General features: G+C 41.0%; 1 protein-coding gene across 3 annotated transcripts in view; it reads left to right on the forward strand.

Annotated features, from left to right (window-relative positions):
• The window catches only part of ATXN7L1 (ataxin 7 like 1), a 253,230-nt gene that overhangs the window by 19,514 nt on the left and 211,124 nt on the right, over nucleotides 1–22,592 (forward strand). The window contains exon 2 of one of the 3 annotated variants that reach the window (XM_027838589.1): nucleotides 20,130–20,249. The exons of the other annotated variants lie outside the window; for them this stretch is intronic. The gene's annotated coding sequence lies outside the window, so the exon portion shown is untranslated. The remainder of the gene's footprint in view (nucleotides 1–20,129; nucleotides 20,250–22,592) is intronic. 3 annotated transcript variants of the gene reach the window in all.

Below are 22,592 nucleotides of genomic sequence, written 5' to 3' on the forward strand. Positions count from 1 at the left end.
GGCAGCTAGGTGGTGAAGTGAATAGAGCTCTGGCCTTGGAGTCAGGAGGACCTGAGTTCAAATCCAGCCTCAGACATATAGCACTTACTAGCTGTGTGACCTTGGGCAAGTCACTTAACCCTGATCGCCTCACCCCACCTCCCAAAAAATAAATAAATAAATAAAAAGAAAAAGAAGAAGTTGGAATTTCAAGCAGCCAATAAAAGAGGGGCCAATGTAAAATTTTAAAGATGAGTTGAGAGAAAAGGGTGAGATGTGAAGAAATCTAGAGAAAATATCCTGGATTAAAATATTCTAAAATAACCATAATAGAATAAGGAATTATATTGTAGGAAATATGTGAGATAAATAATTTGCTGCTCTCCCAAGGTAAGCAGATGAAATATGAGAAAGACTCACCTACTCAGAAAATTTCTGAACAGTAGAAAATGAGAATTTAGAAAGCATGAGGTATTGAGAGCAGGAAAAACCAAAGTGAGATTTAAAGGTTGATAGTAAGGTATCTGAGAGAGAAATAGGTACCAGAAATAGAGAAGAAAAGAAAGAGTTCTGAATTCTAAGCTTGAGGGCAAAGATCAGGTCTTCTATTTATTTTGGTATTACATTATTCCCGCTTTTCCATCCCTATTTCAAAATCACTGTGGCCCCAGGTCGAATACCAAGAATTTATTCATTTGATTACAGTCCTGAACTATTTTGTTAGGTAGATGTGGGCCTGTTAAAGAAGACCCAGAGTCAGGAAAGTGGGAGATTTAGGATGAGAAGATGTAGTAGAGTGGAAAGAACCACTGGCTCTGGACTTGGAAGATCTGAGTTCAAATCCTGTTTCTTAGGTTTACCACTTGTGTGACCTTGAGCCAGTCACTTTAACTTTTCTGTTCTCCAGTTCCCTCAATTGTCAAATGAAGGGAGTATTCCATAGAGACGGCTTCTGAGTTCCCTTTTATCTTTGATCCTGAGTGAGGAATTTTATAAAGGCATCTGGGAAACCAGGATAACAAAATCCTCAGGAGTATAAGCTCTCTAAAATGGAATTGTGAAACCCCAGATCTTTGCCCTAGAACTACTTCCGTTGGATTGGTTTTCCTTTTTTTAATTTTTTTATTTTTTTGCTTTGGGGGGTGGGGGTACCATAAGGGTATTGCATTTCATTCATATTCTAGGAATATGCTGGAGTGCTAGACTTGAATCAAGAAGACCAGCTTTTAAATCCAGCTTTACGTACTAAATTGTGAGCCCAGGCAAGTCATTTAAACCTCTGTCTGCCTCAGTTCTTCATCTGTAAAGTAAAGATAATAATATGACTTAACTCCCAGGGTGAAGGATAAAATGAGATCATATTTGTAAATCACTTTGTAAGCCATAAGGCTTATTATTATTTTTATTATTATTATACAAATATTAGCATATATTATTAATATCAGTGTTACTATCATCATCCTCATATGTTCTAAGTCCTTCATCATCTGTTATAGCGCAAGAGTTAGATTAGCAATCTGAGGGATACCACAGGGATTTGATAGCTTAGAAGGAAAAAAACCCAGTCTGTTTTAAGGAGGTCACAGACCTAGGGATGGTGAGATGGAGAAGTTTAATTTCACAGTGCATCCAGATCTTAAAGAGTAAGATGAAACATCAAAATGACTGGTGTCATATCTCATAACAGGAATTTTTTTCTAACCCTAGTCTTGTGATACTCTGTTGTGCTCCCAGCTTTCATGAGGGGTGTTAATTTTAGTGCACTTAGTTTTAAAAAGTCAATGCAGACCAGACTCCTTTCAGCAGAAGGAGGTGCCATGAAATCAAGCAGAGGGCCATGAAGTGACAGTGGAGTGTCACAACAGCAAAAAGGTTAGAAATCAGGACCACAGACATGCAGGAAGAAAGCCTAGTAGGAGAGGAGGCTTCTCCTGGCTCCTTCATAGTGTTGATTACAGCAGATCTAAAAGTAAAGCAAAAACACTATCATCCCTGACCCAAAAATCCCAGAGACAGTGAGAGACAAAGACAGAGAAACAGAGAGAGGGAAGAAGGAAGTGAGAGAAAGAGAAGAGGAGAGGCGAGGAGAGGAGATAGGACTCACACAAAGATCTCCCTTCAGTCCCCTGCCCACTCCCTCTCAGAAGGGGTGTTCAGAGCAGATGTGTGCTCCCAACCTCTGATTGAAAGAGGTGAGGCTAGGGGAGAAGGGAAGACTCATTTCTCTCCTGATTCACAGAAGAACATAACACCTGTCATGGCATATCAGCCACAAACCTTCCCTTCATATGGTGGATTTTGGACATTAATTTCTATGCAGGGGATAACCTAGTGAAGTCCTCTTGCACTTAAAAAAGACTTTTGGCACTTAAAAAATTGTCTCAGATTGAACTGACTCAGTAGCCATAGTCTCCCTGGATTGTGGAATTACCTTAATTTCTATCACAGCACAGCTCTTCATGTTCCTCAAGCCACTGGGGCAGGGTGCATCAGTGGAGTACATTGATTGATTGATTGATTGATTGATTGGGGTGGGGTGGGGAACCAGACCTATGATATTGTTATTCCTGGGTGTTACTCCTTCTCTGAAGCACTGTGAGATGATAACTTTCCCCAAGTACCACAACCACAACCACACGTCAGAGATGGGCTTGATCCCAGGTCTTCCTGACTCCAAGGCCATTTCTCTATCCACCACATCATGTGCCTCTATAGGGATTCACAGGTCACACAGACCTGGCTCTCCTTCCCCTTCCCCCCTTCAGGACACAGCCTCCCTCGTCACCTTATGTAGTTACTGGCTGCACCTTCACTCATTCCTCTCAGCTCAACAGTCAAGGTGGGGGGAGGAGGGGGTTGGAATACTACTTGCTCCCCATTGCCGCTTCCAGGTTGTGCATCATTCCATAATCTCTCCTCCTTTGAGGGTCATGCAATCCATATCAAATACTGATAGCTGCTACTTACAGACCTCCAGGTCACTCCTCTTCTTTCCTCAACAAGTTCAGTACCTAGCTCACAATCTTTCTTTCCTCACCTCTCTTTCTGGCCTTAAAGAGGGGTCCTCAAAATACGTATTGATTTCCCCAACCACTCAGTTTCTCAGCCTATTCATTCACATAACCTCCTGCTGCACCCAACCCCAGCCATACACAAAAATGTTCATTCCCTTTATCTTGCCATTACCATGTCCCTTTCCATCTTTAAGATTTCCAAAATCCCCTTATCTGACCATAATCTTTTGACTTTCCACCTCTCCTTTTGCTTTCCCTTCCCAAATCCTACTTTTGTCCACAGCATGCCCTCCAATCCCTTGACCTCTCAGTTCTCTCCCCAGCCATCTCCCCTGTACTTGCTACTCTCTTCTTTTCCCTGTTTTGACTCTTTGGCAACTCTTCTCTCTCCTCCTCTTGAGTTTCCATCCCCCTTATCATGTTACCTGTTGCACTCTGCCAAGCTTACCCTTGGATGACTCCCACCATCTACTATCTTTGCTCCTACACCTGTGCTGCTGAATGAACTTGGAAAAATCATGCAACAATTCGGACTGGGTCTACTACAGATGTATGTAATTGGGCCCTCACTGCTACTAGGCAGTCCTTTTATACATCCCTTATCAATTCACTGTCCTGCTCCGTAGAGGCTCTTCCAAACCTTTTCATCCCTCTTCAAGCCTCTCATGGCACCCCTCCCCCACTCTCAGCTGAGAACCTTGTCTTATTATTTTACAGGAAAAAAAATGAGGCTATTCACTGTGAGCTTCCTCTTTTCCCCTCTGCCTTCTGCCACAATCTCCTTCTTCACCCCTGTCTCACCTGATGAGGTGGCCTTACTCCTTTCCAAGATAAACCCCTCTACCCATACAAGCAATCCCATTCCATCCTGTCTTCTCCAACAGATTGTCTCCTCTCTCATCCACCCTCTTTGACTTATCTTCAGTCTCTTCTCTGTCTGGCTCCTTCCCTACTGCCTACAAACATGCCCATGTCCTGTCCTCCCCTTCACCCCCATCCTCAAAAAAACCCTCACTTGATGCTTCCATCCCAGCTTACTATTGTCCTATATTCTGCTCTGTGTGGCTGAAGTCCTTGGGAAAGCTGTCTATAATTGGTACCTCCAGTTTCTCTCCTCTCGCTCTCTTAACTTCTTACAATCTGACTTCCAACCTCATTATTCCAAGGAAACGGATTTCTCCAAGGTTACCAATGATCCCTTAATTGCCAAATTCAGTGAGTTTTCTCAATCTTCATTTTTCTTGACCTCTCTGCTGCCTTTCAGAGTCAATCACCCTCTTCTTGACGCTCTATTCTTTCTAGGTTTTCAGAATACCACTCTCTCTTGGTTTTCCAGTCAGACTACTTTTTAGTGTCCTTTGCTGGGATCCTTATCCAGATCATGCCCAGATGTCCCACAGAGTTTTTTCCTGGGTCCTCTTCACTAATCTCCCTATACTACTTCACTTGGTGAACTTCTCACCTCCCATGGATTTAATTATCAACTCTATGCTGATGAATCTTAAATATACTTATCATGCCCTAATCTCTCTGCTGATTTCTAGTCTCACCTCTCCTACTGCCTTACAGACATCTCGAACTGGATGTACAGTTTTATTGTTGTTGTTCAGTCATGTCCAACTCTTCATGACCCCATTTGGGGTTTTCTTGACAAAGATACCGGAGGTTTATCGTTTCCTTCTCCAGCTCATTTTACAGATGAGAGAACTGAGGCAAACAGGGTTAAATGACTGCCCAGGGTCACAAAGCTAATAAGTGTCTGAAGTCAGATTTGAACTCAGGAAAATGAGTCTTTTGACTTTAGTCTCGGCTCTCTATCTACTGTACTACCTAGTTGTCCCTGGGACTTTTTTATCCACTGTGTTGCCTCTCAATGAATTTAGTGTTGTTGTTGTTGTGGTTCAGTTGAGTCCAACCCTTTGTGACTCTCATTTGGGGTTTTCTTGACAAAGATACTGGATTGATTTGTCATTTCCTTCTCCAGCTCATTTTACAGATGAGGAAACTGAGGCAAACAGGACTAAGTGACTTGCCCAGGGTCACACAGCTAGTAAGTGTCTGGGGCCAGATTTGAACTCATAAAAATGAGTCTTCCTGATTTCTAGCGCAGCGCTCTATTCACATACCTAGCTGCGTGTACAATACATGTACAATAGACATCTTAAACTCAACATGTCCAAAACTGAACTCATCATCCTTCCCTCTAAACTCTCCTGCTCTTGTCTTCCCTACTACTATAGAAATCAGTTTCATCCTCCTGGTCCCTCAGGCTTCCGCTCTAGATGTCATCCTTGACTTCTCACTATTTCTTGTCTCCCATATCCAACCTGTTTCCAAGGCCTGATGATTTCACCTTTGCAGCATCTCTTAAATATACTCCCTTCTCTTCTTTGACACTGCCCCCCGATGCAAGCCCCTTAGCACCTCACAACTGGACTATTGCAGTAGCCTGCTGGTGGATATGCCTGGATATGCCTGCCTTCATTTCCTCCCTGCTCTAATTCATCCTCCTTTCAGTTGCCAAAGTGATTTTTCTAAAGCACAGGTCTGATCATGTCACTTCCCTACTCAATAAATTCCAGTAACTCCCTGTCACCTCCAGGATCAGATTAAAAAATCCTCTGTTTGCATTCATAACCCTTCATAAACTACCCCTACCACACCTTTGCAGTCTTCTTATATCTTATTCCCTACTATATAATCTTCAGTCCAGTGACACTGGCCTCCTTGCTGTTGCTTGAACAAGACACTCCACCTCTTAGCTCTGGACACTTTCTCTGCAATGCTCTCCCTCCTCATCTCCACTTCTTGGCTTCTCTGGCTTCCTTTATTTAAACCCCAACTAAAATCTCATGTTTTGCAGGAAGCTTTTTCCAACCCCTCTTGATTCTATAGAGTGTCTTCTCTCTTTTAATTACTTCCTGGTTTTCCTTCATAATGCTTCTTTATACATATTCGTTTGCTTGTCTCACCCATTACATTGTGAGGGGAGGGACCATCTTTTGCCTCTTTTTGTGGCACTTTTGTGTGTGACACTTAGTAGGTCCTTAATAAATGCTTATTTAACTGGTTGACTGTAGGAGACTTGAGCCCAGTGGCAACCAAAGTAGAGAATGGTGTCATAAATCCTGTGTTCCTTCCCTCTTCCCAAGCAACCATTCCAGCCTTCTTCATGCAGCAAAAGGCTAGACAGGGAAGTGCAAATGTTAACTCACAAGGCCCTGTTTGGACTGCTTAATTCGTTTCAGAAGTGGGATGACTGAACCTGCTTGAATGAGAACTACAGATTCCTTTCAGTTAAACAAATACTTATTAAGTGCTATTTGGATATAGAAAATTGTAGTATAGGATAAAGAACACTAGGGCTAGAATTAATGAACTCCAGATTCAAATCTGTCTAATTTACTAGCAGTGTGACCATCGTTTTTTCAGCTGCCAAAATGGGTATAATAAAACTTGCAGTGCTTGCCTTAAAGGGTTATTGTAAGGAAAACACTTGGTAAACTTTGAAGGGCTGTAAAAATGTGGGGTGTTATTTTGGTCACTGTTGTTGCTATGATGAGGATGAGGATTAGCATGATGATGATGTGCTGGAGGAGATACAAAGTTTAGTTAAGACATACATAATACAAAACAGTGCCTGATAAATCATCAGTGCTTTAGAGGGGATTCCTCTTCAAGCATGAGTTGGATTAGGCGATCTCTGAGCTTCCTTCTAATTCTGAGTGTATGATTCTAAGTGTAATAGAGGAATTTCAATTGCTATTTGAGAGAAGAAAGATAGATGAATCAAAAGATATAGGTCAGGAACTGGATGGAATGTCATCTAGTAAGATGTGAGTTCAAATCCAGCCTCAGACAATTATTAACTATGTCACCTTGGGCAAGTGACTCAACCCTGTTTGCCTCAGTTTCCTCATCTGTGAAATGAGCTGGAGAAGGAAATGGTAAACTGCTCCAACATCTTTGCCAAGAAAACCCCCAATGGGGTCACAAAAAGTCAGACACGACTGAAATCACTGAACAACAACTGTACAACCTACTCATTTTACAGATGAGAAAACTGATCTCTAGTGATGCCACATGATTTTTCCCAAGGTCATGCAGATAGTAAATGGTAACACTAGGATTTAGGCTCAACTCTAATAATTTTGGGTTCAGCGCTCATTCCAGGAAAGGTTATTGCCAAACAGAGATATTTTAGGGAAGGCTTTTCGAAGTAAGTAGCATTTGGATTAGGCTTCAAAGGCTGAAAGAGGAGATGTTGGGAGGGAGGCATTTTAGGCAAGTAGAATATGTGGCTACATTATAGGAAACCACTGGTTTTGAGCCCTGGAGTAATAGGACCAGATCTGGATATAATGAAGATAAGTCTAGCAGAACCATGAAGGGTGGATTGGAGGGAAGAGAGAATGGAGGTTGAAAGACCTCTTAGGAGGTGATTGAAAGAGTTCAGGTGGGTGGTAAAGATGAACAGAGTGTACAGGGTGATGGCAGTAATAAACTTGATAAATGTCTACAAATGAGAGCTAAGGGAAAAGTGAGCAATACAGGGGTGTCAAAGAGGCTCTGTGAATGGTGCTTCCACTGACAAAGGCAGGGAAGCAGGAAAGATAAGCTCACTTTGGGAGGTCTCTATGAAACATCCAGGTACATACATCTTGTAGGCAAGTGGAGAAGTGGAGCTGGGCTTCACAGAGAAGTAAGAACTAGAAATCTGGTAGTCATTTGCAAGGTGGTAGTTGATGCTATCTGAGCGACTGAAATTACCAAGAGACAGAGGGTAATGAAGAGGGTGGAGAACAGAACCTGGCAAAATACTTTCACCTTAAAGAGTTGGAAAAAAAAGATGTAGTAAAGAAGAAAGAGAAACAACAGTTAGGTTGATGGAAATCAGCAGAAAGTGGTAGCTCAGAAGCCAAAAGGAGATCAACAGCATAACTAGCTTCAGAGAGGTCAGGGCCTAGTACTGAAAAAGAGCTATTGACTTTGGTGATTAGAAGGTCATTGGTAATCTTGAGAAAGCACTTTCAAGAGAGTGAGGGGAATGGGAGACAGATTGTGAGAGGTAAAAGAGAGATGGGTAATGTAGACAGTTTTTCAAGAATTTGGCAATGAAGGTAGGGAGAAAGATGGGATGGCAACTGAATGCCGTGCAGAAAGGTCCTAAAAGGTTTTTTAGGCCGAGGTGGGGAGGGGAACCTGAGAACTTTTTTGTATCTTGAAAGATGACACAGTAAGTACCTCGGTGAAGAGTAAGAGACTGAAAATGCATGAAATAATATAGGTTTTATTTTTCTTTTTTCTTACGGTAGGGTTTAGGGAGAAGGGAAATGGGATGGAAAAGTGGATCTTTGTTTGAAAATGAAATCCAATTTAATGTTTTTAAAAGATGCCTGAGAGAACAGGTTTTCGAAAGGAGTAGGGGGTAAGAAGGAGAGAATGAGTATGGTGCTAAATAGTTTTCAGGAGAGAAGTTGAGGGAATCTCTTGACAGATGGCCTCAGGAAAACAGAATCTTTTGCCCTACATGGGAATGGAGGAGTTGAGGGCTTGAGAAGAGAAGAAAAGGTTTGAGCAGTCGCTGTGGGAGAATGACATGCAGTCAATAAAAGTGGCATGGAGATATTATTGAGTAGTATTAGGGGGCTGGCTGAGTTTAAAATGGTGCCTTGATACTTTTTCTTCCAAAGCCCTTTACACATGTTATATCATACTCATAGGATTTTGAGCTGGGAAGGAATTGACAGATCACATCATCTGACTGCTCATTTTACAGCTAAGGAAGCTGAAGCCCAGGGAGACAGTATCATGTACTGGATTTATAGTCAAAGAACCTGGTTTCAAATCCTGGTCCTGACATTCCTTGTTTGTTCTTGAGAGAATCACTAAGCTTCTGTAGGGCTTAGTTTCCACATCTGTAAAATGGAAAGTTGTTCTAGAATACCTTCAAGGTCCCTTGAAGTTCTCATCCTATGATATAAACATATACATATATATTAATAAAAGAGATATGATGTGACTTATCCAAGTTCACTCAAGTACTTAATACTTGATCCAAGCATTGAATCTAGGTCTTCTTGATTTTAAGTCCAGGACTTCCTTTCTTCCTTCCTTCCTCCCTTCTTCCCTTCCTCCCTCCCTCCCTCCCTTCCTACCTTTCTTTCTTTTTCTTCCTTCCTTCCTTCCTTTCTTTCTTTCTTTCTTTCTTTCTTTCTTTCTTTCCTTCCTTCCTTCCTTTCCTTCCTTCCTTCCTTCCTTTCCTTCCTTCCTTCCTTCCTTCCTTCCTTCTTTCCTTCCTTCCTTTCCTTCCTTCCTTCCTTCCTTCCTTTCTTCCTTTCTTTCTTTCTTTCTTTCTTTCTTTCTTTCTTTCTTTCTTTCTTTCTTTCTTTCTTTCTTTCTTTCTTTCTTTCCTTCTTCCTTCCTTCCTTCCTTCCTTCTTCAATGTTTTGTCCCATGACTTGGGTAAACATTTTACATATGAAAGAATAGAGGCACAGAGGGGTAATTTGGTCAGGGTCACAGTTAGTGATGGAAATGTGACTAGAACCTAATATTTTAAACTCTGAGGGAAAAAAATTACTTGAGAGAAGTTATTTAATGAGATGCCTGAGAGAGAAGTGGCTCAAAACACTTGCCAGTTCTAACTCCATTGCAGTGAAAAGTAGAAGTGAGAAAATCTGAAGTTCACCAACTTAGAGGCAGTGTTGTATATAAGAAAGATGGTTGGGCTGGGAATCAGAAAATCTGTATTCTATCCCTGCTTTCCCACTAAGTATCTGTGTCCCTTGAGCCTCAGTTGTCTCATCTGTAAAATGAGGTATTCATACTGAAAATCAAAGTCAAATGGAATTTTCTTCTTCTACTCCAAGAAAAGGATCTATGAAAAATTGTTCAGCAAAAAAGTAAACCTTAATTTCAGGAAATACTAAAACATGCTGTTATGGATAGAGAGATGGCCCCAGAGTTGAGATTATTTGGGTTTCGGGACTACTTCTGGTACATACTCAACCTGGGCAAGTCACTTTAAATTTTCAGGGCCTCGTACAGTTCTCTTATAAACTGCAAATTTCCCAATCTGCTTTGGGAAAGGGAATCCTATCCCAATAAAATCACTTATGAATTCCCCACACACAAAATGAGATGATTAAACTAGCTGACCTCTGAGGCTGTTTCTATCTCTAAATTTCTATGATTTTCTAATCCATGGTACTAGGTGACAGTAACTACTGAGGGGGCAGCTGAGTGGCTCAGTGGATAGAGCACTGGGCCTGGAGTCAGAAAGAACTGAGTTCAAATTTGACTTCAGACACTTGCTAGCTGTGTGACCCTGGACAAGTCACTTAACTCCTGCATGCGTAAAACTAGAGAAGGAAATGGCAAACTACTCCAGTATCTTTGCCAAGAAAAGCCCATGGACAGTTGGTCCACAGGGTCATGAAGAGTTGGATGTGACTGAATAACTGAGCAACAACAGTTTTGAAAATTAAAATCCCAGATAATCCTTAAACCGCATCTGCTCCAGAAATTTCAGCTTCTCTATCCCACCCCTTAACCAAAATGCTTCATAAACAGATTGCTTTAAGTTTCTCCTTTCTTTCCCATCTGAAGTGTAATGATTATTGACATGACCTGGGGATTCACAGGCTATATGCTCATAGTTGAGGGTGCCTGTGAAAATAATACCTAAAAAGTTGGTTGGCAAAATTTAAACCTTAATTCCAGGAAATAAACATTGTTCCATCCATGCTTATCTGTGAAACTTAGCAGTTTGTACCCTTGAAATTAAAAATCAAGCGTGTGCATCTTATACTCGCCACAAAGCAATGAGCTTAGGTATGGAAAAGGTGAGAGCAAAATCCTTTATTTGCTCTGAAAATAGGGTCATAGATCAGGAGCTTGAAGGTAGCTTAGAGGACATCTAGTCCAATCTTCGCATTTTATAGAGAAGAAATTAAGGCCCAGACAAGTAAAGTGATTTGTTACCCAAGTAGTAGAGGTCAGAGGCAGAATTTGAACCCAGGTCCTCTTTTTCTAGAGCTAGTGCTCTTTCCACTACCATTTGTTATCTCTCTTCAGCAGCCCACCCATTATTCATGAAAGACCCTAATTTCTCTTACAGAAAAATGACCTTTGCCAGTTATAACCAAACCTGTATTAAACAGGCCTGTCTGAGATAGCCTCATCTACTGTCCCAGGAGCATTCATTATAGTCCTTCAGTATAGTCAAATCAACAAGCATTTATTAAACACCTACTACTGTGCTAAGTGCTAGGGATACAAAGAAAGACAAAAACAAACGGTCTCTGCCCTCCAGGAACTCAGAATCTAACGGGGGATACCACATGCAAACAACTGTGTACAGACGAGGTACACACAGGACAAAATAGAGCTAATCTCTGAGAAAGGGTACTAATGTTAGAATTAAAACGGACCGAAAAAGGCTTCTTACTCAACACAGGCTATTTTGAAAACTCCTCCATAAGTTATACATTTTGGTTTTATTTAGGTGTTTTGGACCCATTCTGTGTTTTTATCAACATAGGGAGTTCTGGGGGTTAAACTTCTTCTACCATTACAGGTTGGCACCTTTTCTGCAATTTATGATCTTAGAGCGTTACCTAGGGTAGTGAGAAGTGACTTCCCCAAGGTCACCCAGCCAGTATCTGGTAGGGGCAGGACATGAACCTAGGTCTTCCTAACTCCAGAGGCCAGGCATACATCTAGTATAGTATCCAGAGTATAGCATGACACTTCTCAATTTATAAGGTATACTTTCCAGTCAGTTGGATAGAGCATCAGGCACCTAGCTCTCCTCATTTGAAAATAAGAACCCCCATAACTCCTTCCTACATTCTTACTATAGTTTTTTTGTGTGTATGAGGCAATTGGGGTTAAGTGACTTGCCCAGAGTCACACAGCTAGTGACTATTATGTGTCTGAGGCTGCATTTGAACTCAGGTCCTCCTGACTCCAGGGCCAGTGCTCTATCTACTGCATCACCTAGCTGCCCCCCCTTCCTACATTCTTAACAAAGTTTGAGGATTGCTTATGTAAAAGAGAGAAGAGAAGACCTTGATGGGTATTTTGAGCTCCTTGGGAAGTAGGTTAGGTAAATACTAGCTGACCCTATTAAGGATATCATCAAGTATTTCTTCCGAGGGAATCAAACAACTTTGTAAACATTGTCCCATGAATTCCTTCCATCCTTTCTGGAAGATGAGCGTGACATAGCTGTACCATCCCACAGGAGGATTGTGTAAAGCGTCTCGTACCAATAAAGTGACCAATTAGTCACCTAGCACGCATACTATGTGCCAGGCCAGGAACTGAGTTAGATTCTCCCTTTATGTCCCCTTGTTCTGTCCTTCAGTTTCTACAGATTCTAAGGTAGAATTACTGATGGCATTACTGTCCACACATCAGTGTGGCTGGAGGAAAAGCTTATGTGACTCTAGCTGTCCACATGGCCCATCGCATCTGTCTTATGGGCAAACAACTGCAGGCACGGCACACTCCATGCCCCTGCCTTATCTACATCCCAGTCACATCCCAGTGGGTTTTCTGGAGAAGAGAGACCAGCTTGGCTGGTCCAGCTGCCACTGTTACTACTCCATTTTTTTTTTCACAGATTAAATTCTGCCCTAGGCACGTGACCTTAGATAGCTCCTGATTTGTTGAGGGGGCAAGGTGGGCTCCTATGAAGAAGAGAGAGAAGCCCCAGGTGAATGGGAAGAACCAGTGTGCCAGGAAATCTTACTAAATACCAGATTATGATATTCCTTCCCTCTGAATTTCAGGATAGGGAATCAGAACAGAAAATTCCTAGTTCCTTCTTTGATCTGAAAGCCAATTCTCAATTATCCTACCCTACTCGACACAGAGATGGCCAAGAGAGTTGAAATCCACAAATAATACCAACTGCCTATTTTTTGGCTGTTTGTTTCAATTTATCCCCTGCCAAAGTTTTTTGTTTTTGTTTTTTGACCAGAACTGCCTGAATACTCAATTGAATTTACTTTCTCTACCTCCCTAGACCCCTCTCTGGTGTAAGCCCTCATTATATGGAAGAAAATATCATAGACCTAGATCTGTAAGGGACCTCAAAGATCATTTAGTCTGATCCCTTCAATTTACAGCTGAAAAACTTGAAGGAGTTTAAGTGATTTGCCCAAGATCACACAGGTAATTAGGGTCAGAAGCAAGATTTGAACCCAAGTCCTTTGACTCTAGAACCACTTTGGGGGAAATTTAAGCCACAGAGAGAGAAAGAAAGAGATGGCCCTTTCCCAATGTACCATACTGCCTCCCTAATCAATAGTTGGACCATATTTCAACCATGCTTTTCTCATATGTATTCTTACCAATGCATATGAGACAGTGACTCAAAAGTTTCCACTTACTGGTTACTTGCATAGCCTCAACTTTGATTCATGGCTGCTATTTGCAGAGCTTGTTTGGAATTTTGCCTTACCACCTTCATAGGCTACATGAGATATTTGCCTTCTCTTAACTCCTAGCTCTGATTTTTGCATGCCAGCATGGTTTGTCTGCTGTTGTATTTTCCCATGTCACTCTGTTGCATGTTGTTTACCGCTGTGTGTCTTCAGTAATGCTTCCCTCTTAAGTTTGTGTTTAGTTTCACCAGTTGAATATCTTCAAGCCTGTGGGCTAAGGGTGGGAGCAGATCAGAAGATAGAAGCAGCAGAAAGAGAACTAAAAAGGTTGACTGTGGTGCAATAACCTGAGATGAGTATTGGGGAATAAATGGGAGCTGGACTGCCATGAAGATGATTGAGACTCCAGTGCAACCCCAGCTCTGCCCATGGGCATCACCATTTTGCTTGCTGCTTAAATTGAATTGTACAGTTGCTTCTTCAGCAAGCATTTATCACCCAAGAAGTCTATGTATACTGGGGAGAGCCCAGTGCATCTACCTACACAGCAGTAGGATTCCCAACTACATCCAGTTACCCCAGCCTCTCTCCCATTAAGGGAAAGGGTCCTGAAACATTTCTTCCAGTTACCTGGAATTCATGTATTTGTGTCACCCTTACCCTATATGAGGTCTGTATAACTCTAATATAGTTTAGTAGTGTTGATCAACAATGACAATTTATGTTTTGGTCCCTTTGAATTTCTCCCTTTTCAAAGATGGGGTAAGAAGCTTTAGATTAGAGACTTATGATATTGGGAAATTGGCTTCCAAGAAAAACATCTGAGGCCACCTGATATCTTCATCAGGGGTTGCTGTCTTCCCCATTGTTCTTACTCTAGGTAATTTTACTATATGTAAAATGTCTGGAGCTCAGCAAAAAACATTAAGGTCATTGGGTCCTTTCTAGAGGGATTGTAAATAGGTCCTAGAAGGTCTTAGAGAAGGACTCAGAGATGTCTATGACTTCATGGGGCCAATAGCTTAATGGTTGATCTGGGATCCAGAAAGAATTTTGCAATTCCTGGCACTCTTCAGGTAAAATCTGGAAAGGTGACCACCCATATGTGGGTAATTTGTTGTTTTCCATTTGTAGGAGAGCTCATTGATAAATACGTACTTGAAACAGATAGTCTTACAGTGCTAGACTTTTCTTTATCCACATCTGAGCTTTGGGTTTCTCCCCACAGGGCATGTAATGAAAATGAAGGGGCGTGGAGACCCATTCCTCTAGCACCTGGTGAGAAAAGAGAGGAAAGGGTTTGAGGATGAGGGGAAATATGAGATTCAGAATGACTGTGAGAGAATATTGGAAAGCAAAAGAGTAGATATATGTGCTTCAGAGTAGATGATAAATCTTGGAAAACAACAATGATCCCCAGTGGAAAGCAGTTAGTAGACCTTGAAGAGCTATATAAATTGAAGTTATTATTACCAGGTTACCCAGGTCAGAAGGATCCAGTGTGGAGTCAGAGGCATTTTATGCACAAGGGCTGATCCATATGAGAGCCATAGTCAGGTTCTCCAAATATCCCTAATGCTTATATCTGCAAATATCTGCAAATAGATAAGCATGCAGTCATCAGACTATCTCTTAACTAAAAATCCATTTTTCTTTATAGTCAGTATTCTCAGCCATGGGTTCAGTGTTGGAATCCCCTCTTCCTGTATTTGCATAGTAGATGTGCTCACCTTACGTTCCACCTAAGCTGGATGGAATCAAATCTCTTGCTTAGGATACTGGCAGCCAGTGTAGTTAGCAGTGTTGGTGAATGTTAAGTACTGCTGGTGGAAAAGCAGAAGCAGAGGGTGGGAAAGGGGAAAAGAATCTGCCTTAATTATCTTCCTCTGCTACAATTGCATAACAGCTGGTATTCAAACCTCCCCTGTATGGACCAGCAAAAATCAAGACCAAATGCTTGAAATAGCTTTACTCTGTGCTACTCAGGTGCTGTTTTCTCCTATTTGTACTTGCTCCAAGAAGAGAAGCTGCCAGCATTCACACCAGTGTGTTTGACAAATTGGCAGCCAGGCCTCTTGAAGAGTGTTCTAGGCCGAGGCATGGAGGTCCCCGTGTTAGGTCTGGAGGGCCTGAGCGAGGGAAAGATGCCAAACCATTAGCTTGTCTTCCAGTTTTGAGTCTTATTTTAGTACACCAAGTCTACAAGCCCCTTTTCAGGCCTGAAGCAGCTCCCTAAAAAAAATCTCCTCTAGCAGAGCCCATGATTTGGCCTTTGTAAAAATGAAACGCCAGTGTTTACTGCTTAGAACACCTGCAGTTGAATGTCAGATTCAGTTTGCTTGTCTGCTTTACATTGTTTCCTGGTTAGGGCCATCAGTTGTAGGCAGTGTTACCCCCCTGTCCAGGTGTTAGGGGATGTGAAAGACCTTCATCATATTCTGGAAAGAGCATTGGCTTGGACTTGGAGGAGCCTGGTTCAAATCCTGCCTCTCATTTTTCTTTTGTGACTTTGGGCAAATCACATAACTTCCCTGGGCCTCATTTTCCTCATCTCTAAAATGATGAGGTTGGATGAAGTGACCTCCGAGGCCCGTGTATTAGCTCTAAGTCTGTGAAGGAATGTGTCCTTTTTAAGGGATTGTACTTCCATTGCCTGTTTGTGTGAAGAACTAGGGTTCCTGAGAGTCTTTCTAATGAGGGGAAAAAACCAGCATCCAGCAGATTTCCCAGAGCCATGTAGCAAATGCTTCAGATAATGGGAAGCTAACTGCCCATTCTGGAGACCTGACTGGGCCAGTTTAAGATGATTGGGAGTTGTGGTCCCCTCTCTGATCGTCTAGGGCGTTTACTTGGTTGATGGATGCCCGAAGGCAACAGGAGAATGGATGATTCAGGATAAAATGCATTCTCTTTTCTCATTATTAATCCCTGTTGGATTAGGCATATTATTGAACCAGGTTCTAAGGTTAGCCCCATCATTAGGCATAACAACCTTCCAGACAGGAATTTCACATGTTTTAACAAACAACGGGTAACTCCTATGTGATTGTGAAAATGGGTGAAGTCATTGGAGGTGTGGCATGGCAGATAACTGTTCCCCAGCAGGAATGTAAGAGAAATCAGAAGTACCCCAAAGTATGTGAGATTCTGGCAAAAACCAGAAACTTTTAAGCTGAGTGATTAAAATGCATTTTTTAGCAAATCATCTTTTCTCTAGTAGAGAGATTTCTCTAACATGCAATTAATAACCCTTGTGCAAATTTCTTTGAAAAATAGCAAGTGGTAAAATGTACAGCACAGCTTCTAGTAGCATTCTTACCACCAATCTACCGATATTTCCACCTCCCCCCCCCAAAAAAAAGGTCATTGGTACAGTGAGGACTTGGACAGGAGGTCTGTGTCATTTTCTTGCCCGGTTCTCAAAGAGAAATATTGTGTTTGAAAACTAAGTCATTATTGGTCTCCAGAGTAGCATATTGAGCTTTTATTGTTCCTATAGCCAATGTGAGCTATTGATTTGCAAATGTACAGAATTCCTTTCTAACTCTCTTGAAGTGTGGTGGATGGAGACTAATTTGCAGGGAGAAAGATGGTATTCATTTCTTGTAAAACATTTCCTGGGTGGTTGACTGTGCTCCTGCTTTTAAGATTGTAAGACATAGCAATAGGATGAACTCTCCCATAGTTGTACGGGGCTATTTGCAGTATTCATGAAAGAGTGAGGCAAAACTGAGTTAGGCAAGACCTTCAGAAGGTCCATTTGGTCCTTCCCAAGGGCTGCATTGTGGAGTAGTGACCTGCAGAGCCCCTAGCTGGGTCAGAAGTGAGAGGAGGGCAGATTCTTTGATGTGGCTGCTTGTCCATCTTCTCGTTCCAGCATTCATGTTGACAAAAACGGGTGAGAAGGTCCCTAAGGACTCTCTTTTTATAGATACCAGTAACTCACCTCTCTCTGCACCACATCCTAATTCAGTTATTTCTCAGCCGATAGAGTTAGAGCTCACTGAGACAAGAGAAAGCATTTGTCCAAACTTATTTACACATGCTGAGGCCCATAGAAATAAAGTAACTCACCCAAGGTCATATCAGGTAGTAGCAAAGCCTGGATTTGAACCCAGATTCTCTAACTACAAATCTGCTTCTCTTTGTACTACCAAGATGTTTCCTTATCAGTTGGAGTGATGAGTGATCTATGTCTAGTGGGCCTTTTTCCTTTTCTTTCTTTGTACCCCATCTTCATGATTCTCTGTCATGGCCTGAGTCTCGCCATAAGCAAGCAAAGCTTCGTAAACCATGGTTGGAAACCCAAGGATTTGTTTATTGTCTACAACCCGAATCAGATCAACAGATATTTTATCCAGGGCCTACTCCATGGGAAGCCCCATGTAGTTAGTCTATGTGATAAAGAATACAAAAAAAAAAAAATATAAGACAATCCCTGATGAAGGATTTGCTCTATCTTGCTGGCCATCCTATCACCTGATTAGTTACTCTGTCTGTTCTTCATATTCAACTTAGATTTTATTTTTTTTTCCTCTCTAACATAAACCAAAATAGTTCCTTTTTTTTCCCCGCTACTGGTGCTTCTGCATTTTTGACACTTACATGCTGGCATCTCATCTTCTTCCCTTTAAGTGTTACTTACTTTTAAATATTTAACAGCTTCAGGTTGCTTCTTAAGTAATTTCTTTCAGTAGTTGATTTATTTTGGTTACTTTGTTAGCCAGATCCACCTTCAGGGTCTTTCTTGTTCTTAAATTTTCAAGGCTTGATAGGATGTTCTGCTCAATACAGCACTGTCTCATCAGTGGTGATAGAAACAGAAGTTAGTGAGTGGGTTACTTTGCTGATGGAGAGCCACTGAAATCCTGTGCCCTGGAGCCACCCCATTTCAACCACTTTTTATCAGGATCAGGAAATTCATCGCCTGCTAAAGACAGTATCACTTCAGTACAAAGTATCCCCTTAATAATTCGTCAAATATTTATTAAGCACCTACTATGTGCAAGCACTATGCAACTCATAAATCATGCAGTGTACAAATGATCCATAGATAGAAATGGAAGGTGTATACTTACTCTGGCCCACCCCTCACATACATACCTCTAGCCTAATCCCACCCTAATAACTCTGAGGACCTCTGTAATCCAGCAGCTAAGCTATCCCTTTGGGGATCAGTACAGGAAATTGTCTCACTTTTCCTTTCTTCCATTACCTCAGGAGATCATATGCTGAACTCCTTTCACTACTGACAACTTACCGCCTCAAATGAACATCTTTCTCATACATATATGTGTGTGTGTGTGTGTGTGTGTATATATATATATATATATATATATATATACATGTAGCATATTTCTTTAGGAAAATCTCTTACTCCTTGCCTCTAGGAGGAAATTTGTTTTGAGAAAAAGAAGGTATTATTTAGATTTCTTCTCTAGAATGATTTTTAAAGAAAGGTGCTCCAAAGGAATCCTCTCAGGAATTATCAGCCTCTAAAGCCCCTAAAGTTGCCCTGATGTCTCATCAGAATCTCCATAAAGAAACCGTTCAAAGACTTTCATGGTTCCTGTGTAGCATTTCAGTTCCATTATGGGTTCAGTGGGCTGTTGTGGGCTGACCTGGGAACCAAACCATCATTTAAAACATTGTTTTTTTAATAGGAAGATGTGTTCTGAGTTGCAAACAATTGATTTACAAATAAACCTGAGAACAAAACTGGATTGTAAGTCAAAGATGGTAAATTTCAAACTACTGAAATAAATGGAAACAAAAGCACCGTGCTGAATTTATCTAGTCACTAGAGAGAGTTGGTGCTACCAAAGGGGTCTGGTTTACAACACCTGACACTGAAAAAGAATCAAATTCGAGAGTCCTTTGAATGCAATGCAGAATAAGTTGGATACTTTTTGTTGTCATATCAATACTCATTTCTAAGTTCCTCTCCTCTCACCTCAGATCCTTTGTACTGTTATTACCTTTCAGATTCACCTGACAGATTGCGTGCTGAATTGTCATTCCTAGACATATTCATTTTCCTTTTTTTGCAATTTGAATCTCATTTTGTTCTTTTCTGTGCCCATTTGAAATTTCTGTCAAACTCGTCTTTTACAGACGAAGGGTCTACCGGAACCTAAATCCATTACATCTCCTCTATTGCCTTCATCATCAATTTTTTTTTCCTTGCAGAGCCATAATGTTTTAAACCTTAGCAATCATCCAGTCTCTCCTCCTCATTCCTGAAAGATTAAATTCCTTGCCTGTGGTCACACAGCAAGTTAGAAACTAGACTAAGACTAGAACCCAGGTCTCCTAACTCCTTTTCCAGTGCTCTTACCATACCATACCGTACCATACTGCCTCAATTCTGTTCAGTATTCTTTGTCTTTAGTTTGAAATAAACCCATGTTGATCACTGCACATGATTCTGTTGTGCTTTATTTTACAAACTTTCCCATTTCATATTTCTTGAATCAGTTCTATTGATGATTGGATTTAACTGACCTAAATTTTCACAATCCTTCTTTTGGTCACTTTAACTTCTAGAAAGGTTGATACTTTGTCTAGTTAGATGTATTTCTTTAGTTTTCAATGAATTCTTTTGAAAATGACTGTGAGCATAGCAGCTAATCTGATATTATAATGTCCAAACCCAGGATTGTGATGAAGTCAAGTTTTACTGCAAGGCATCACCACGATTCAGGGTTTGAACATCATTTGGCATTTGGGCTTTTTTTAGCCCTAGAGGAGCTTGGAAGCAGGACCAAGTTGGACCGGGCGAGAAGGCAGTGGAGCAGGGCCTGATAAGTGAGGCTGACTTCTGCTATCACCTCAGCATCCAAGAGGAAGCCAGTTGAAGGTGAGCCACAATGTATGTAAGTATTTGTGGGGGTGAGGGCCTGGGGGATGTTGATGGGAATGGAGTTAAGGGATGGGATATAAGGGAAACAGAAAAGATTTCAGTAGTAAAGACCAGTGCTATGTAGCAGCAGTAGATTTAGACTGGCTGATGCAAAGGATGGGTCATGTAAAACGTACTACTTTATATATATATATATAAATATACACTTTTGTTTCAACTGCTTCTTCACCTAGTAATATTCTTCAGGTCTTCATTATTTCCATACCATCCAGATATCAGTTCTATAGTTCTAAACTGTTGGTTTGGTTTTTGGGGGATTTTTTTGGTTTTTTTTTTAAAGGATCCTTATTAACCATCAGCCTTTATATCACATCTTTCATCTCCTTGTCACTGATTTATTTACAAGTCTTTTCACAGCAAAGAGGAAAAGTACTAGTTCTCTCCCTAACTTGAAATCATGCCAGGATGCATTTCCCAGCCCTTTATCTCTTTACCCAGGGAAAAAAAATATCAGATCTTGGCTTCTTTGAGAACCTACCTGATTTAGGTATTGTGTATTTGTAAGAGCCTTTTGTTTGTATTCTTCAACTTTTTTTGGTCAAAAAAAAAAAGAAAAGAAAACCTCACTGCTATTTTTTGTGTTGTTTGTTGATGTGTGTTTTGTTTTTGTTTTTGCCAGGGGGCTGGGGGTGAAGAGTGCTGGTGGAGAGAGGCAAACTTCCTCCCTCACTTTTCCCAAACTAGCTTTCAAAGAATGAAGATATTTGCTCATTTCCATCTTTCATTTCTAGAGCATGACTTTGTGTGCCCCATTCTATAAGAAGACGCTCATAAAAATTGTTGGCTTGCTTTCTCTCGTCATCATTTTTGATACTACCCCTCAGAATTGTAGTCTGATGTGTAATTTAATGCAGATTTGCAGATAGCTACTTACTCACATGCCTGAGACAGGCTCTTTTATCAACATTATCCATAAACATTTGTTAAATGGCAAAAAAAAAATTGAAAATTTTGATTATAGCCCTTAAGGAACTCATAGTCCAACAGAGATATGATTAAATATGAAGCATGACTATCAGTAATGTGATTTTTAAAAAATACATCCCAGAACTTATACATCTAAATGAGTATGATCTGCTTCAAAGTAATCCCGTTGTCAGGCTGAGTAGTTATTCCATCAGTGCTACCATTGCTGAACCCAGGTTTTTAACTTCTTTGGAGACCCTTTCAGAGCCAGCAGTACATTCCTTTGAATATCCTTAGTGGTGGCTCTCATTTGTCCTTTGAGGGTAGATTTGACTTTTAGAAACAGACAAGAATTATTTGGAGCCCAAATTGATGAAAAAAATCGGTGACATGTGGAGGGTGGGAAATAGTGATTTGTATAGGGCAGGTAAACACTTAAGTTAAAAAATGAATGATTGAGACATGCACACACATGATAATGAGCTGATGTAGGATGGTAGCTAAGTTGAGGTTAATTAAAGGAAACTTAAGAAGTGGATTTGAGCTGAGAGCAGTAGGATAAAAAAGACACAGAATGGTAGGGAAGGAGCAGGCTTTTCAAGGTCTGAGTTCTCAAATAAAGGATCAGATGTAGGGGACAATAAAGTTTTCCCAACTAGATTAGTATGGAGAGGTAGGCCTTGGGAGAGAAATGCTGTTAGGTAAAGCCTTGAAAGCTCACGGACAAAATTTCTTCAGTGTCCAAGATTTAAGGTTAGGGAATTGGGGGCAGCAAGGGGGAGTTAGCACAACTAAACAAGAATAGTTCCTTTTTTCTTTTCTTGTCACCAGTTTCTTTATCTACTTTTATCTATTTGTAAGTAGAACTAAGGAAAGCAACATGGAGAATGCTCTAGATTGATGTGATGTTCACTAATTCAAAGGTTTATAGACCTTAGAGTCATTTGACTTAAGATTATACAACTAGCAAACTTGAACCCAGGTCCCCTCTTTCCAACTCATTACACTGTGACAGAAGTAGTGAAAAGAAATTAACAGCCTCCGAAGAAGACGATGATCAAAGAATGATATTCCCTATTGTGGCCTTGATCCATTGGGTGACTGGAAACTTAGAAGGGATGTGGTCTGGTCACAACGTAATGAGTGTGTTGCTTTAGTTAAGTGACCAGACTGGCAAGAACCCACGTACAGAGCCTGTTCTGCAGTGATTAAACAAGTCATCATTCTATCTTCCCCACTTCCCAAACAAGTAGAGCAGAAATGATACAGGCCATGTTCTGCTCTTTCTAAGTCAGGCTTTCACAACCTCTTTGTTCCTGAAGGCAAAAGTCACAGGAGCCTGTTCTTTGTCCTTCAATGATTGGCAGTTGGGGG

The sequence above is a fragment of the Vombatus ursinus genome, unplaced genomic scaffold, assembly GCF_900497805.2.
Source record: "Vombatus ursinus unplaced genomic scaffold, bare-nosed wombat genome assembly UNPS02014830.1, whole genome shotgun sequence".
NCBI lineage: Eukaryota > Metazoa > Chordata > Mammalia > Diprotodontia > Vombatidae > Vombatus > Vombatus ursinus.